The sequence below is a fragment of the Oncorhynchus mykiss genome, chromosome 20 (genome assembly GCF_057628025.1).
Source record: "Oncorhynchus mykiss isolate SJ-2025 chromosome 20, ASM5762802v1, whole genome shotgun sequence".
NCBI classification, from domain to species: Eukaryota; Metazoa; Chordata; class Actinopteri; order Salmoniformes; family Salmonidae; genus Oncorhynchus; species Oncorhynchus mykiss.
Genome location: NC_143041.1, coordinates 1,932,182 through 1,947,823, shown reverse-complemented (window position 1 = coordinate 1,947,823; position 15,642 = coordinate 1,932,182). Strand labels below are relative to the sequence as shown.

The 15,642-nt window shown below is 43.5% G+C and overlaps 1 protein-coding gene across 2 annotated transcripts in view; it reads right to left on the bottom strand.

Moving 5' to 3' along the window:
• LOC110498789 (semaphorin-4G) overlaps positions 1-9,517 on the bottom strand; it is a 72,501-nt gene extending 62,984 nt beyond the window's left edge. For both annotated transcript variants that reach the window (XR_016489267.1, XM_090211987.1), the window contains exon 1: positions 9,371-9,517. The gene's annotated coding sequence lies outside the window, so the exon portion shown is untranslated. The remainder of the gene's footprint in view (positions 1-9,370) is intronic.
• Between the last annotated feature and the right edge of the window lie 6,125 nt (positions 9,518-15,642).

Here is a 15,642-nt window from a genome sequence, read left to right as displayed (position 1 = left end):
CCACCTTATCTCAGCTCACTGGTCACCATAGCAGCACACACCCATAGCACGCGCTCCAGCAGGTATATTTCACTGGTCACCCCCAATGCCAACTCCTCGTTTGGCTACCTTTCCTTCCAGTTCTCTGCTGCCAATCACTGGAACGAACTGCAAAAATCACTGAAGCTGGAGACTCATATCTCCCTCACTAACTTTAAGCATCAGCTGTCAGAGAAGCTTACAGATCATTGTACCTGTACATAGCCCATCTGTAAAGAGCACACCCAACTACCTCATCCCCATGTCATTTATTGTTTTGCTCCTTTGCACCCCAGTATCTCTACTTGCACATTCATCTTCTGCACATTTATTACATGTATTACTTCTGCACATTTATTAAACCGTGTTTATTAATAAATTGAAATTATTTTGCCACTATGGCCTATTTATTGCCTTACCTCCCTAATCTTACTTCATTTGCACACACTGTATATCAACTTTTCTATTGTGTTATTGACTGTACATTTGTTTATTCCATGTGTAAATCTGTGTTGTGTCCCACTGCTTTGCTTTATTTTGGCCAGGTCGCAGTTGTAAATGATAACTCTCAACTGGCCTACCTGGTTAAATAAAGGTGAAATAAAATAAAACAAATTAAAACGTGAGTGCAACAGGGTGGCAAGAAGCCGTAGAGTTCTTGGGAACAGACTGGGACAAGGAAAGGTTGAAAATGACCATGAATATGCTTGCCAGCTACTCTGCACATGCTCTGAGAAAGCACCCTGGGATACCGTCCGGCTCCACGGCCTTACGAGTGTTGGCCTGATTAAAGGCCTTACTCATGTCGGCCTCGGAGACCAAGATCACCCAGTCCTCTAGGTCGGCATTAGTGTTGGTTTTGTTATTGTTGAAGCATGCATAAAATGCATTGAGTTCGTCTGGTAGAGAGGCATCGTTAGGCAGATCACGACTGGGTCTTCCTTTGTAATCCATAATAACTGTAGACCCTGCCACATGCGGCGGGCTTCGGAACCTGTGTAATATGCTACTACCTTATTCCTATATTATCATTTTGCTTGTTTAATGAAATTCTTGTACTTGTTCCTGTCCTCAGCCATAGCCTCAGAGTTGTCTACGATAGCCCTGTGTGCGGTAGCCCTGTCCTTTAGTTTACCTCGAACCTCAGTGTTAACCAGGGCTTTTGATTGGAGAAGCAGAGAACCTTCACTGTGGGGAAGTCGCCGATGTATTTCCTAATGAAGCCGTAACGGAGGTGGTTAACTTGCCGGTGGAGTTTCGAAAATATTCCGATCAGCGCTAGAAAAGCAGTCCTGTAGCATAATCTCTGGTTCTGGTGTTCATTTCTCAATGGAGCGAGTCACGGGTACTTCCTGTTTGAGCTTCTGCTTGTAAACACCAGTCACGATAACAGCTGAAAACTCCCTCGGGAGGTAAAAGGGTTGGCATTTGACGATCAGGTATTCCAATACATGTGAACAATGGATCGAGATTTCGACTGAGCTTGAGTCAGCACATCATTTGTTGTTGATGAAGAGGCAAACCCCTCCCCTCTCGATTTCCCTGACTCCACTGTCCTGTCCGCTCAGTGAATGGAGAATCCATACAGTTGGATAGCCATGGTGGGTATCTTGTCCGAAAGCCATGCTCCATAAAAACGGACAATATTGTAGTTACGAGAGTCCCGTTGTTAGAAAATCTGTGATTGGAGGTCATCCATCTTATTATCAATTGGCCAATGGAATGGAGGAAAGAGGTGGCCGGTTTTCCCTTCACAATGTTTTTGCTCGCTTTGAGGACAATACAGTGCCACTCACACGGCCCACTACCAAAACCTGCGGGCTCTCCTTCACTGTAGCCAACGTGAGTAACATTTAAACGTGTTAACCCTCGCAAGGCTGCAGACCCAGACGGCATCCCGGCCGCGTCCTCAGAGCATGCGCAGACCAGCTGGCTGGTGTGTTTACAGACATATTCAATTAAGCCTTATCCCAGTCTGCTGTACCCACATGCTTCAAGAGGGCCACCATTGTTCCTGTTCTCAAGAAAGTTAAGGTAACTGAGCTAAATGACTACCGCCTTGTAGCACTCACTTCTGTCATCATGAAGTGCTTTGAAAGACTAGTCAAGGGTCCTGGGGTTCCTGATGGGCCGCCCCCAGGTGGTGAGGGTAGGGTAGGTAACAACATCTCCACCCCGCTGATCCTCAACACTGAGTCCCCACAAGGGTGCGTTCTCAGCCCTCTCCACGACTAAGTGGCCATACACGACTCCAACTCAATCATCAAGTTTGCAGACGACACTACAGTGGTAGGCTTGATTACCAACAACGACAAGACGGCCTACAGGGAGGAGGTGAGGGCCCTCGGAGTGTGGTGTCAGGAAAAGAACCTCACACGCAATGTCAACAAAACAAAGGAGATGATCGTGGACTTCAGGAAACAGCAGAGGGAGCAGCCCCCTATCTATATTGACGGGACAGTAGTGGAGAGGGTGGAGAGTTTTTTAAGTTCCTCGGCATACACACCACGGACAAACTGAAATGGTCCACCCACACAGACAGGGTGGTGAAGAAGGCGCAGAATGTTGTTTCCATCGACACATTGGTGCAGCTGGCTTCCGGGTTAAGCGAGCGGGTGTTAAGAAGTGCGGTTTGGCGGGTCATGTTTGGGGGATGCATGACTCAACCTTTGCCTCTCCCGAGCACGTTGGTGAGTTGCAGCGATGAGACAAGATCGTAATTATGAAATTGGGGAGAAAAAGTGTATAAAAATTACAACAACAAAAAAGAACGATATAAACTGGTACTTTTTTTGGGGTTCGAACCAGTTCAGAACTTTATTTTGCTTGTTGGAACATAGGAACTAAATAAAAAAATTGTGGTTGGAAACAAACCCTGGTATAAAGCATATGCTTTGAACACAATGAACATTTAGCATATTCACCAAAAGCCCTATCTGACACATCGCACCCAACAACAAACAACATTGAGTATGGTTACATGCACACAATAATGCAATTATTGTGGATTGTCAGATTAATATAATAGATTAATATAATTAAAACCTTTACATGCTTTGCAAGAAGAATGATTTCCCTAATAATCCTGTTTCCATGGACACATCTGAAACATCTGAAATCAGGCTACCCGATGGCACTGATACAGTGGGGCAAAAAAGTTTAAGTGTACCTATGATGAAAATTACAGGCCTCTCTCATCTTTTTAAGTGGGAGAACTTGCACAATTGGTAGCTGACTAAATACTTTTTTGCCCCACTGTAAATGCAGAAAATCACCAATCAAAATAAACATTTTAACACAGCGACCGTGTTATTTTCGGGAAGCGTACTTGATCCTGATTTCGGACATACAAAATTTGCATGTGAAAACTACTTCTAAGACGCATACATTCAGTTGTTCCGAAATGACTTTTCTTGCGCTAAAGAGGGAGGATCGTTCGGCTGGTGTTAGCACATGGGCAGATCAAATACACAGCGGAAATGTATGCTTACTTTGATTTTGACGTTACACTGATTAAGATAAGCAGTAAGGTGTTTACATGCTCAGTTTTAATCGGCGTATGCTTACTTTGATTTTGACGTTACACTGATTAAGATAAGCAGTAAGGTGTTTACATTACTATTGCATAATCAGCCTACTACCATAATCAGTTTAATATCTCATTATTACTGTGCATGTAAACATACTGTCACAACATTACCACAACACAGTAGTAGAGGCATATTAACAATTATGTCACATTGACGGAGAGGGGTTTCAGATTTTTTTCAGTAAAATATCCAACTGAATAAAAGGTTTATTTTTAAAACCGAAGCCAATCCAGATAAGGGCAGTAAAAGGCTATTGAATAGTCATGACACAAAGTCATTTCCTTCTCAGTGTTGGAAAAGTAGCTACTCTCTTTCATTTGAACCCTGAGGGTACAGAAGTGAATAAATTATTGGTGATCCACAAACATGAAGAGGATGACACTGGATCCCCATTTTGATGTGATTTCCACCCTACCTCACAACAACCCTCCATCTCCGGTGTCACCTTGAATCAGTGTCGATGAGTTACAGGGTCACAGAGTTCAGGTTGCTTATCATCATCACTTCTGGTGCTCCATACTATATTACCTCTTATAAACTGGGTGGTTTGAGCCCTGAATGCTGATTAGCTGACAGCCATGGTATATCAGACCGTATACCACGGGTATGACTAAACATTTATTTTTACTGCTCTAATTACATTGGTAACCAGTATATAATAGTAATAAGGAACCTCACGGGTTTGTGATATATGGCCAATATAGGTCAAGTTAAAATGTACAGTGCATGGCTTCCCAAAGGTTTTACTAATTTCTACCTGTCCTGATGGAGTGCTTCATATAATTAATTACGGCTAAGGGCTGTATCCAGGCACCCTTAGCAGTGGTATATTGGCCATATACCACACCTCCTCTGGCATTATTGCTTCACTCCATCAGGACAGAAAGAAATTAGCAAGACCTTCGGGAAGCCATTCACTGTACATTTTAACTTGACCTATAAATTGCGTGGGGATTATGTGCCTTATATTGTAACAAAGGAAAGCTTCCAAATACTGCAGCATCAGTTTGTCCCAGCTCTAAGTTGTCACCATGCATATTTGCTGGACTCGGGCGCAACTTTCATTGGGGACGGGGGGACATGATCCCCCCCACATTCTGAAAATGCATTTTGGTCCCCCACAGTTTTATCACTGCACTGTGATACAAAAAACGGCATCGGTGTGCTTTAGGACCATGCGGATGCCTCAGAGTTATTGGGTAGGCTGTTTGGCGAATCAACAGGCTGGATTTCAAACCACGCGGACACCACAGAGCGTGCCAACAGAGACAGCTGTGGTCTGTGTGTGTGGTGCTTTTTCTCAGCGTTGTAAAAGCATGCAGACCAGAAACTGGCTACTCTTCATTTGACTGATGTAGCTGGCAAGGTAACTGCTGTTTGACTTAACAGAAAAGTGAATTTATTCCCAGTGCTGAGTTAGTAGTGTAACTGCCTTGAAACGTGTCAGTTACACATGTTTCATCCCCTCTCGACTAAAGTTCTGTCTGAAGTGAATTAACTAGCTAGCAATTAGCTACCACAGCCAGTTTAGCTATAGCCTCTAGTTTTCTGGACATGTTTTGTAGCCTTTGTTTTGTCCTGTTTCAACAGAAGTAAAGTAACTTGGCTGGTTTTCGGCAGTTGATAAACCATTAGAGCTAGCCAAAAGTTAGCTAATGTTAGCTAGCTAGCTAGTTAGCAAGCTTACAATCCCTAGCTGCTGGGCTGCTAAGTCCTGGCACTGGGGGTCTGCCATACTCTTGGTTATCACTCTGGCCTTGGCCTAACACACCTGAAACCAATAATGAATGTTGCACTAAGATCTTAAAGCTGAGTGGGGGGTGTTGGGTTGGGGCACTGCAGGGTGGTGGACCTCTAGGGGAAGGAAGTGGCAATCCAGCTTTTTTGTTGTGTGCAATTAAAAAGAGCTCTACAGTACTATTAGGCCTATGATATGAATTACAGTGCCCTCTGTAATTATTGGGTCAATTAAGCATTTTTTTCTTTTGGCTCTATAGTCCAAAAGCGAGGATTTGAAATCAAACAATGATTGTGAAATTAAAGTGCAGACCCTGAGCATTAATTTGAGGGTATTTTAATCGATATCGAGGGAACCGTTTAAAAATTATAGCCCTTTTTGTACATTTTTGTACATTTTAGGAGAGCAAAAGTATTAACTTTTATGTGTATTAAAGTAGTTAAAAGTTAAGTATTAAGTCCTTCGTTCATAGCAGGCATTGACTACATCAAGCTTGTGACTACAAATTTGTTGAATCTATTTGTTTTGGATGCATTTCAGATTATTTTGTGCCCAATAGAAATGAATGGTAAATAATGTATTATGTCATTTTGGAGTCACTTTTATTGTAAATCTGAATAGAAAATGTTTCTTAACACTTCTACATTAATAATCCTGAATGAATCATGACTAATGATAAGAGAAAGTTAGACGCACAAATTTCATACCCCTAAAACAAACTTCTCACCACTACAATAACAGGGGAGGTTAGCATTTTTGGGGGATATGATATTTGTGCATCTATAACTTTCTCACTCATCATTAATCACGATTCATAGATGATTATCCATAATCATGGTAGCATCCACATTCATGTAAAAGTATTTAGAAACATTATATTATTTTTACAATAAAAGTGAACCCAAAATGACCCCAAAAGGGTAATATTACAGTACCAGTCAAACTTTTGGACACATTCATGGGTTTTTCTTTATTTTTACTGTTTTCTACATTGTAGAATAATAGTGAAGACATCAAAACTATGAAATAACCCATGGAATCATGTAGTAACCAAAATAGTGTTAAACAAATCGAAATATATTTTAGATTCTTGAAAAAAGACACCCTTTGCCTTGATGACAGCTTTGCACACTTGGCATTCTCTCAACCTGCTTCACCTGGAATGCTTTTCCAACAGTCTTGAAGGATTTCCCACATATGCTGAGCACATGTTGACTGCTTTTACTTCACACTGCGGTCCAACTCATCCCAACGCATTAAGAAGGAAAGAAATTCCACAAATTAACTTTTAACAAGGAACACCTGTTAATTGAAATGCATTCCAGGTGACTACCCCATGAAGCTGGTTGAGAGAATGCCAAGAGTGTGCAAAGCTGTCATCAAGGCAAAGGGTGGCTACTTTGAAGAATATCAAACACTTTTTTGGTTACTACATGATTCCATATGTGTTATTTCATAGTTTTGATGTCTTCACTATTATTAGAAAATAGTACAAATAAAGAAAAACCGTTGAATTAGTTGGTGTGTTCAAACTGTAGATTGTGTTGAAACCAGGAAATTAGCTTTAGATGACCCAAAACAAATCTGAGGCAGGACCCCCAGACCCCCCTGCGAGGTTATGTCCCCTCCACTTCTAAAACCAAAGTCGCGCCCCTGGCTGGACTGGTGAGTTGTCCTCTTCAGAATGTACCTGTATTCCAAAGGCTCATGTCATGAATAATGACTAATGAAGTAATCTACTATAAAGGCCTTGCTCAGTCCACTAATACTTGAAGAGAGCACCAAAGGCAGTTTCCAGTGTGAAATCAATTTGTTACCAGTCCTAAACACACACACAAACACACAGCAAGGGTGCAGTTGATGGGAACATCTAGCAAACCAAAGGTTGTGTGTTCGAATCTCATCATAGACAACTTTAGCATTTTAGCTAATTAGGAACTTTGATACTTTTTCCTACTTTTTAGCTACTTTGCAATTACCTAGTATGTTAGCTAACCTTCCCCTAACCTGAACACTTTTAGCTAATCATTCACCTAACTCTAACCTTAACCCTAACCTTTACCCCTAACCCCTAGAGCTAGCTAACGTTAGTCACAACAAACTGGAATTACTAACATCAAATCAAATTTTATTTGTCACATGCGCCAAATACAAAAAAATGCTTACCTACAGGCCCTTAACCAACAATGCAGTTCAATAAATAGTTTTAAAAATATTTACTAAATAAACTAAAGTAAAAAATGAAAAGTAACACAGTAAAATTACATAAAAATAACGAGGCTATATACAGGGGGTACCAGCACAATGTGCGGGGGTACAGGCTAGTCGAGGTAGTTTGTACATGTAGGTTGGGGTAAAGTGACTATGCATAGATAATAAACAGCGTGTAGCAGTAAATATAAATGTAAATAGTCCGGGTGGCCATTTGGTTAATTGTTTAGCAGTCTTATAGCTTGGGGTTAGAAGCTGTTAAGGAGCCTTTTGGACCTAGACTTGGTGCTCCGGTACTGCCTGCCGTGCGGTAGCAGAGAGAACTGTCTATGACTTGGGTGACTAGAGTCTTTGACAATTTTCCGTGCCTTCCTCTGACACAGCCAAGTATATAGGTCCTGGATGGCAGGAAGCTTGGTCCCAGTGATGTACTGGGCCGTACGCATCACACTCTGTAGCGCCTTACGGTCGGATGCCGAGCAGTTGCCATACCAGACGGTGATGCAACTGGTCAGGATGCTGTCGATGGTGCAGCTGTATAACTTCTTGAGGATCTGGGGACCCATGCCAAATCTTTTCAGTCTCCTGAGGGGGAAGTTTTGTTGTGCCATCTTCACGACTGTCTTGATGTGTTTGGACCATGATAGTTCGTTGGTGATGTGGATACCAAGGAACTTGAAACTCTCGACCCGCTCCACTACAGCCCATTTGATGTTAATGGGGGCCTGTTCAGCCCTCCTATTCCTGTAGTCCACGATCATCTCCTTTGTCTTGCTCACATTTAGGCAGAGGTTGTTGTCCAGGCACCACACTGCCAGGTCTCTGACCTCCTCCCTATAGGCTGTCTCATCGTTGTCGGTGATCAGGGCTACCACTGTTTTGTCGTCAGCAAACGTAATGATGGTGTTGAAGTCGGGCTTTTTCACTCTGTTGTTGATGAACAGGGAGTACATTTACATTTCGCAAATTCGTAACATATTGTACGTTTTTAGCACATTTGTGAACATATGGACGAATTGCAATTCATTACATATTGTACGAATTGCAATTTGTAAGATATCATACAAATTGTAATTCGTAACATATCATACGAAATAGATGATGGATCCACAAATGCATTATTACATACCATATGAAGTGTCATATCATAGAAACGTAACATATCATACTAAATGGAGTATCTTGGATTAGACTAGAATAATAGGACTCTGAAAAATGTAAATATTTTGCCTCACCATTGCTTGTTCAAGTGGACATAAACTGACCTATATGGCTTTGCCTATTAGAAAACTTCAACAGCAATGTACTGTATATGGCCAGGAAAATATTGCTTATAGATAAGTAAACTCGAGTGCTATATATGCTCTCAATATCATAGCAAGTTTGTAGGATAAATAATTTACATTATGACCGAGATCAGACAAAACCGTCATGGGCTTCATTTGCATCCCAGCACCTAATTGTACACATCGCAACATAACTTCGGATCATTCTGCCACGCGCGCAGGCGTTGTCTTACGTTATTACCCATTTTCAGAGTAGCCTACCGATAATAACCATGCAATGTGCTCTGTCTGAAATAAATGATCCTATTTAGCCTAGTACACCACCGCGACGCAATACACATTTCCACAATGTTACGTGTCTGGCGAACACTGCAGCATTTTAAAAATACTTAGAACGCTCTCTCACACACCTTCACCTGCCTGCGATTTGTCATATAACTCACACCCCATTCAAGACTGAATAGGTAAACTGAACGAAATAGAATGCAGTACCGTTAGTCTACTGTAGTTACAATTTTGTAACTTACCTTGCAAATGTTCTACGAAACTAGAGAATGCTCTTCTATAGAATAATTATTTGTGAGTCCCCGCGTGGTGTTGGAGTGGTGCGCAGTCCAGCGCGCATATGCCAGCCTCTGCTCTGTCAAACCAGCATATTGCGCATGCATATGTCTATTCTAGTCCCCACACCGGTGTCGCGCTCACGCTCTCTCTCAATACATGCGCAAATGGTTTCAAATTAGAATGTTAATTAATCCCTTCTTGCCATTGTAAACAATTATCTCTATGCTCATATCCTTGCTACTTCTGACATGATAACATGCAACTCATTGGTCAGATGTGTCCCTACACATAGGTTGAAATGTGGGTTTCCGAGTGGCGCAGCAATCTAAGGCACAGCATCTCAGTGCTAGAAGCGTCACTACAGACCCTGGTTTGATTCCAGGCTGTATCACAACCGGCTGTGATTGGGAGTCCTATAGGGTGGCACACCCAGGTTAGGGTTTGACAGGGGTAGACCGCCATTGTAACCAAGCATTTGTTCTTAACTGACTTGCCTAGTTAAAAAAATATATGATATTTGAATTGGTGTGACTTAATGTGCACCTGATGTGGAAAGCCTATATACAATTCTAATAGCTTCCTACGATTATATATTCAAATCGATATGATAAATGTTTTATGCGTGCGTGTGCTTGCGCGTGTGTGTGTGGCAACAAATTCATTTCACACAGGTTATACAGGAAACTTACTTTATCATAATAAAGATGCACTCCTGCACTCACATCGACTTAGCACCACCTGTTGGGGGACCATGAGAGTTGAAGTGATATCAGGGTCCAAATACAAAACTTTTTTTTAAAGGTCCTAGGAATCATGTTAAACCCTGTTTTAAAAACCCCAGCTCAGCGTAGGTTTTAGGACAAAGTTAAGACTGCCTAGACAAACTCTGAGCAAAGAGTAAAATCAACTCATAAAAGTTTATCTCACTGGTAATGGCACAGTTTGAGGTACCGCAAAGGGAAGATAAAGATGACGCTCATTGACACTGTTGCAAATTATGGACAATAACCAATGAGGCACCGCCAGCTGTGAACTCTATAGCACGCTTAAAACAACCACAGTGAACGTGACTGTACATCAAATGTTGTAATGGTAAAACGTTTGATATAATTTTTTGATTAATCTTAATTATTGCCTAATATGTTGGCATGCATAACCTTTATTATAAAAATAAATGTTTTACCAATTCTGATGGTTGTCAAAATTCTGTTAAATCAACAGGCTACTCGTCACTCCCGTTTGATAGGGTTAGGGTTAGGGTTAGTTAACTCTAAATAGCACAGTTACACGGAACCCAAACCGGCTGCCATGCGCCATCGTGCATACATTTATTCCCCCCCCCCCAGGTTAAAATATCAAAACAAACTGAACCAATGACATTAATTTGGGGACAGGTCGAAAAGCATTAAACATTTATGGCAATTTGGCTAGTTAGCTTGCACTTGCTAGCTAACATCAATTTGTCCTATTTAGCTAGCTTGCTGTTGCTAGCTAATTTGTCCTGGGATATAAACATTGAGTTGTTATTTTACCTGAAATGCACAAGGACCTCTACTCCGACTATTAATCCACACATATAACAGTCAACCGAATCGTTTCTAGTCATCTCTCCTCCTTCCAGGCTTTTTCATCTTTGAATTTACCCCACGACTACCGGCAAAACAGTTAATCTTTCAATTACCCACGTGGGTATAACCAATGAGGAGATGGCACGTGGGTACCTCCTTCTATAAACCACTGAGGAGATGGGAGAGGCAGGACTTACAGATCTGCGTCAGAAATAGGAATGACTTCTATTTTAGCCCTTGGCATCGCTGTCACGCCCTGACCTTAGTTTGCTTTGTTTTCTTTATTATTATTATTATTTTTTTTATTTTTTTTTTACCTTTATTTAACCAGGCAAGTCAGTTAAGAACAAATTCTTATTTTCAATGACGGCCTGGGAACAGTGGGTTAACTGCCTGTTCAGGGGCAGAACGACAGATTTGTACCTTGTCAGCTCGGGGGTTTGAACTCGCAACCTTCCGGTTACTAGTCCAACGCTCTAACCACTAGGTTAGGGTCAGGGTGTGACTAGGGTGATATATGTGTTTTTGTACTGTCTAGGGGTTTTGTATGTTCATGGGGTTGTTCACTATCTAGGTGTTTTGTATGTCTATGGTTGCCTAGATTGGTTCTCAATCAGAGGCAGCTGTTTATCGTCGTCTCTGATTGGGAACCATATTTAGGCGGCCATATTCTTTGGGTAATTCGTGGGTTATTGCCTGTGTCAGTTGCCTGTGTCAGTTGCCTGTGTCAGTTGCCTGTGTCAGTTGCCTGTGTCAGTTGCCTGTGTCAGTTGCCTGTGTCAGTTGCCTGTGTCAGTTGCCTGTGTCAGTTGCCTGTGTCAGTTGCCTGTGTCAGTTGCCTGTGTCTGCACTTATCATATATACAGTGCCTTGCGAAAGTATTCGGCCCCCTTGAACTTTGCGAACTTTTGCCACATTTCAGGCTTCAAACATAAAGATATAAAACTGTATTTTTTTGTGAAGAATCAACAACAACTGGGACACAATCATGAAGTGGAACGACATTTATTGGATATTTCAAACTTTTTTAACAAATCAAAAACTGAAAAATTGGGCGTGCAAAATTATTCAGCCCCCTTAAGTTAATACTTTGTAGCGCCACCTTTTGCTGCGATTACAGCTGTAAGTCGCTTGGGGTATGTCTCTATCAGGCACTGTAGCTTCAGATTCTCGGTCACTTTGGATTAAATTTTTTCCTTGTTTTGGAAGAGAACGTGAGCCGGGTGTGCCATTCTCCTTGCGGAGATGGCGCAAACTTCAACACGGTTGGTCCCTGGGATTGGGCTGGCCAACACGATTCGTTTTGCATGGAAGGAAAAGGAGATGGAGCCTTTAGGACGGGAAACATTTGGAAGGACCATCTTGATGGGGGATCCTAAAGCTGACGGTGAAGGACGTGTTTTACTTCCAAGGCAACTTGTTGGAGGGAGCATACGACGTGGCACTACACACAGAGGAGAAACATGATGAGATCCTGAGAAGGCCAAGAGCAGTGGGAGGTGAGAGGCCGATGTGTCACTATGAAGTAACCAGCTTGGCGAGGAACAACTTTAGGGTTGTGACTGTAAACATTTACAACCCATACGTTAAGGACGAGGTGGTGAGGGCCTTTCTGGGGAGATACATGGATAACATCTCCTCAGCAAGGCACCTCAAGGTGTCCCTAGGGTTTTAGAATGGGAGGAGAGGCTTCCAGGACCTCCTCAGGGAGGACCCAAAGGGACATGGTGGCTACCTCCATCTTCCTGCTATGTTCTCCCTGGGGGCTGACAGGGGGACGTTGTTTTATGCACGTCAGCCCCCATTTTGCAGGCGCTGTATGGCCTACGGCCACATCCTCGCCTCGTGCAGCACAAGAAAGTGCAGATTTTGTGGATCTGGGGAGCACGAGGCGAAGGATTATGACGAGCCTAAGGCGTGCCACGGGTGTGGCTCGTCAGCACACCTGTGGCGGGGGTGCCCGGCTCGTCAGAGGTCATACGCGTCTGCGGCTAGGGGGGGGAGCAGGAGCGGGGGATGGGGAAAGAAGAGGAGGGGAAGGAAGGACGCCTCATGACCAGAGTACAGGCCCAGAGGGGAAGGCCGCAAGGAAGGAGGAGGAGCAAGGAGCGGCGGACGGAAGAGAGAAGGAAACGGAAGGCACGGGAGTAGTGTCGTGGAAATCTCCTCTATTTGCCAAATCATGGGAGCAAACCACAACACAAGTCAGAGTTTTTTATCAAAGTCCATATTTAATTATATGAGCTCTATCACAACCCTGTGACTCTCAGATCGATTCAGTGTCTTTCAATGAATTCTCTGAGAGCCCCCTACACATTGCAGCTGAGATCCTTTAATAGCAAAAAACACACAGTCAGACAGCATAGACATAATAAATCGTTCAGCTTTGTCTCCCAACTCAAACCCAGAAACATAAACCAATCCTCCATATCAACAGGCATATATCAAATTGTCATTTAGATACAACCAATTCTAAATACAACCAATCCTGGACAAGCTCACGGAGAGCATAGAATGATTCCAGACACTGCCATCCTCCTCTCCCCCATGGGAAAAGTAGGGAGTGACTGGCACACAGACACAGTGGAGCAAAATATATGTTTACATATGATGACACTTTGACTTCTCCCCTCTCTGCGGCCCATGCAACTTAGTCTTGACATAGAACAGATAACTGCAACCGCGCCACAGTATTATACAAAAATAACATTCTTGATGAGAAGTAACTAACAAACATATGATGAATATAAAACATCTTACCTATGTTACCAACCAATTCTGATTATTCCCCAACAGTAGGAGAACCGGGAAGAGAGGAGGGAAAAGCGGCAGAAGAAGGCAAGCGAGTGGAGGAGCATGAGAGAGAAGAAAGCGAGGGAGGGGTGGTGGAGAAGGAGACGGCCAAAGAAGAGAGTGAAGAGGAGGGTGCGATTGGCCGACAGTGAGAGGGAGGGGATGGCCAAGAGAGCGATGGGGGTGGGAGAAACCTCTGGGTTGCTGCTGGTTTCCCCAGGCCCTCAACTCATGTTGGGTGGGGACCCACCTAACAAGGTCCAGGACTGGGTAGAGGAGGAGTTGGGGAGTTTTTTGTTTGGGGACTCAGCCTCCCCTATATTTTTCCAAACCAGCTACAGCTCTGGGAAGGGGGAGGAGTATGGGGGTAGACCCAGGGTGCAGGGCACCCCGATGCCAAACACTATTCCTGCATCCTGGGTTGGTGAGATGGAGGAAGAGGGGGGGACGTCGGGAGTGCGGATGGTGTTCCCACCGGTAGATATGGAGCAGGGGAGCATCGGGTGAGTCTCCTGTTTTTGTTTTTTTCTGTCTGGGTTTAGAATTTGAGTGAAATTTTTTATGTTTTTATTTTATTCTTTCATGGGGTCTAATTTTACTTTTGTTAGTTTAAATGTAAGGGGTTTAAGGGATTTTGTTAAGAGGAGGGCGGTATTTAGTTATTTGGAGGGTGTGGGGTTTGATTTTTGTTTTTTACAGGAGGTTCACCTGAGGGATGGAGGGGAAGTCGGTTTGGGGTATTGGGGGGGTGCACTTATCGGGGGTAGGGATTTTGTGCGGGCACAGGAAGGTAAAAGTGTAGGGGAGGGTTATGGGGGTTAATGTCACGATAATGGATTGTACATTTAGATTAGTGGTGGTGTATGGGCACAGGTTGCGGCAGACAGGAGGGAGATGGTGGACTGTCTGGCGCCCCTGTGTGTCACAAATAGGAAATTAGTTATAGGGGGAGATTTTGATATAGATTTAGGATTAGGGGGGATAGCAGTGCAGGCGATATCACCGGGCTAATGGCTTGCCATGGTCTGGTTGATGGTGGCCTGCACACTACTCCGAAAATGGCCGGTCCTACATGGCGCAACTCCAGAGGGGTTGCGTGGAGGCTCGACTATATTTTTGTATCCAGGTCTTTGGGTAAGTTGTCTGGGCGGCTGTTGCCTGTTTTCTTTTCAGATCACGACGGGGTGCTCCTGCAGGTGGGGTTGCCAGTCTACCTCTTCGGTAGGAGGTACTGGAAGTTAGATTGGGATGTGCTGGAGGAGCAGGCTTTTGTTGATGCTCTTTTTGGTTTATTTTGGAGCCTTGAAGGCCTCCGGTCCATGTGCGAGGGGGTGTTAGAGTGGTGGGAATTGGTTAAAGTGAGGATTAGGGCTTTTATAACAGGGTATTGCAAGAGGAAAAAAAGGGAGGAAAGGAGGGAGGTGGATCGTATCCAAAGGTTAATCGAAATCGAGTACGAGGCAGGCAACCTCGGCGGGTCGATTGACTGGGAGAGATCCGCAACCTTAAAGCCGCAGCTCAGGGAGCTGCAGGAGCGGAAGGCTCAAGCTTTCCTGGAGCGTTCGCATAGTGGCTTTCTAGAACACAATGAGACTTGTTCCGCTATGTTCTTTAAGTCGGTTAGGGCCAGACAGAGTAGGAAGGTAATGCATGGCGTTAGCGAAGAAAATGGTAGTATAGTTAGAAAAACAGAGGAAATGGTCAGGCTGACAACTGACCATTTCCGAGGTTTATTTAAGGAAAGGGAAATATATGTAGAGCAGGGAAATGTGTTTTTAGAACACTTGTCCCGGCGGTTGCCGGAGGACATTAGAGAAGTGATGGAGGCCCAGATCTCACTAGAAGAGGTTGAGAGCGCTCTTCGGAGGATGGGA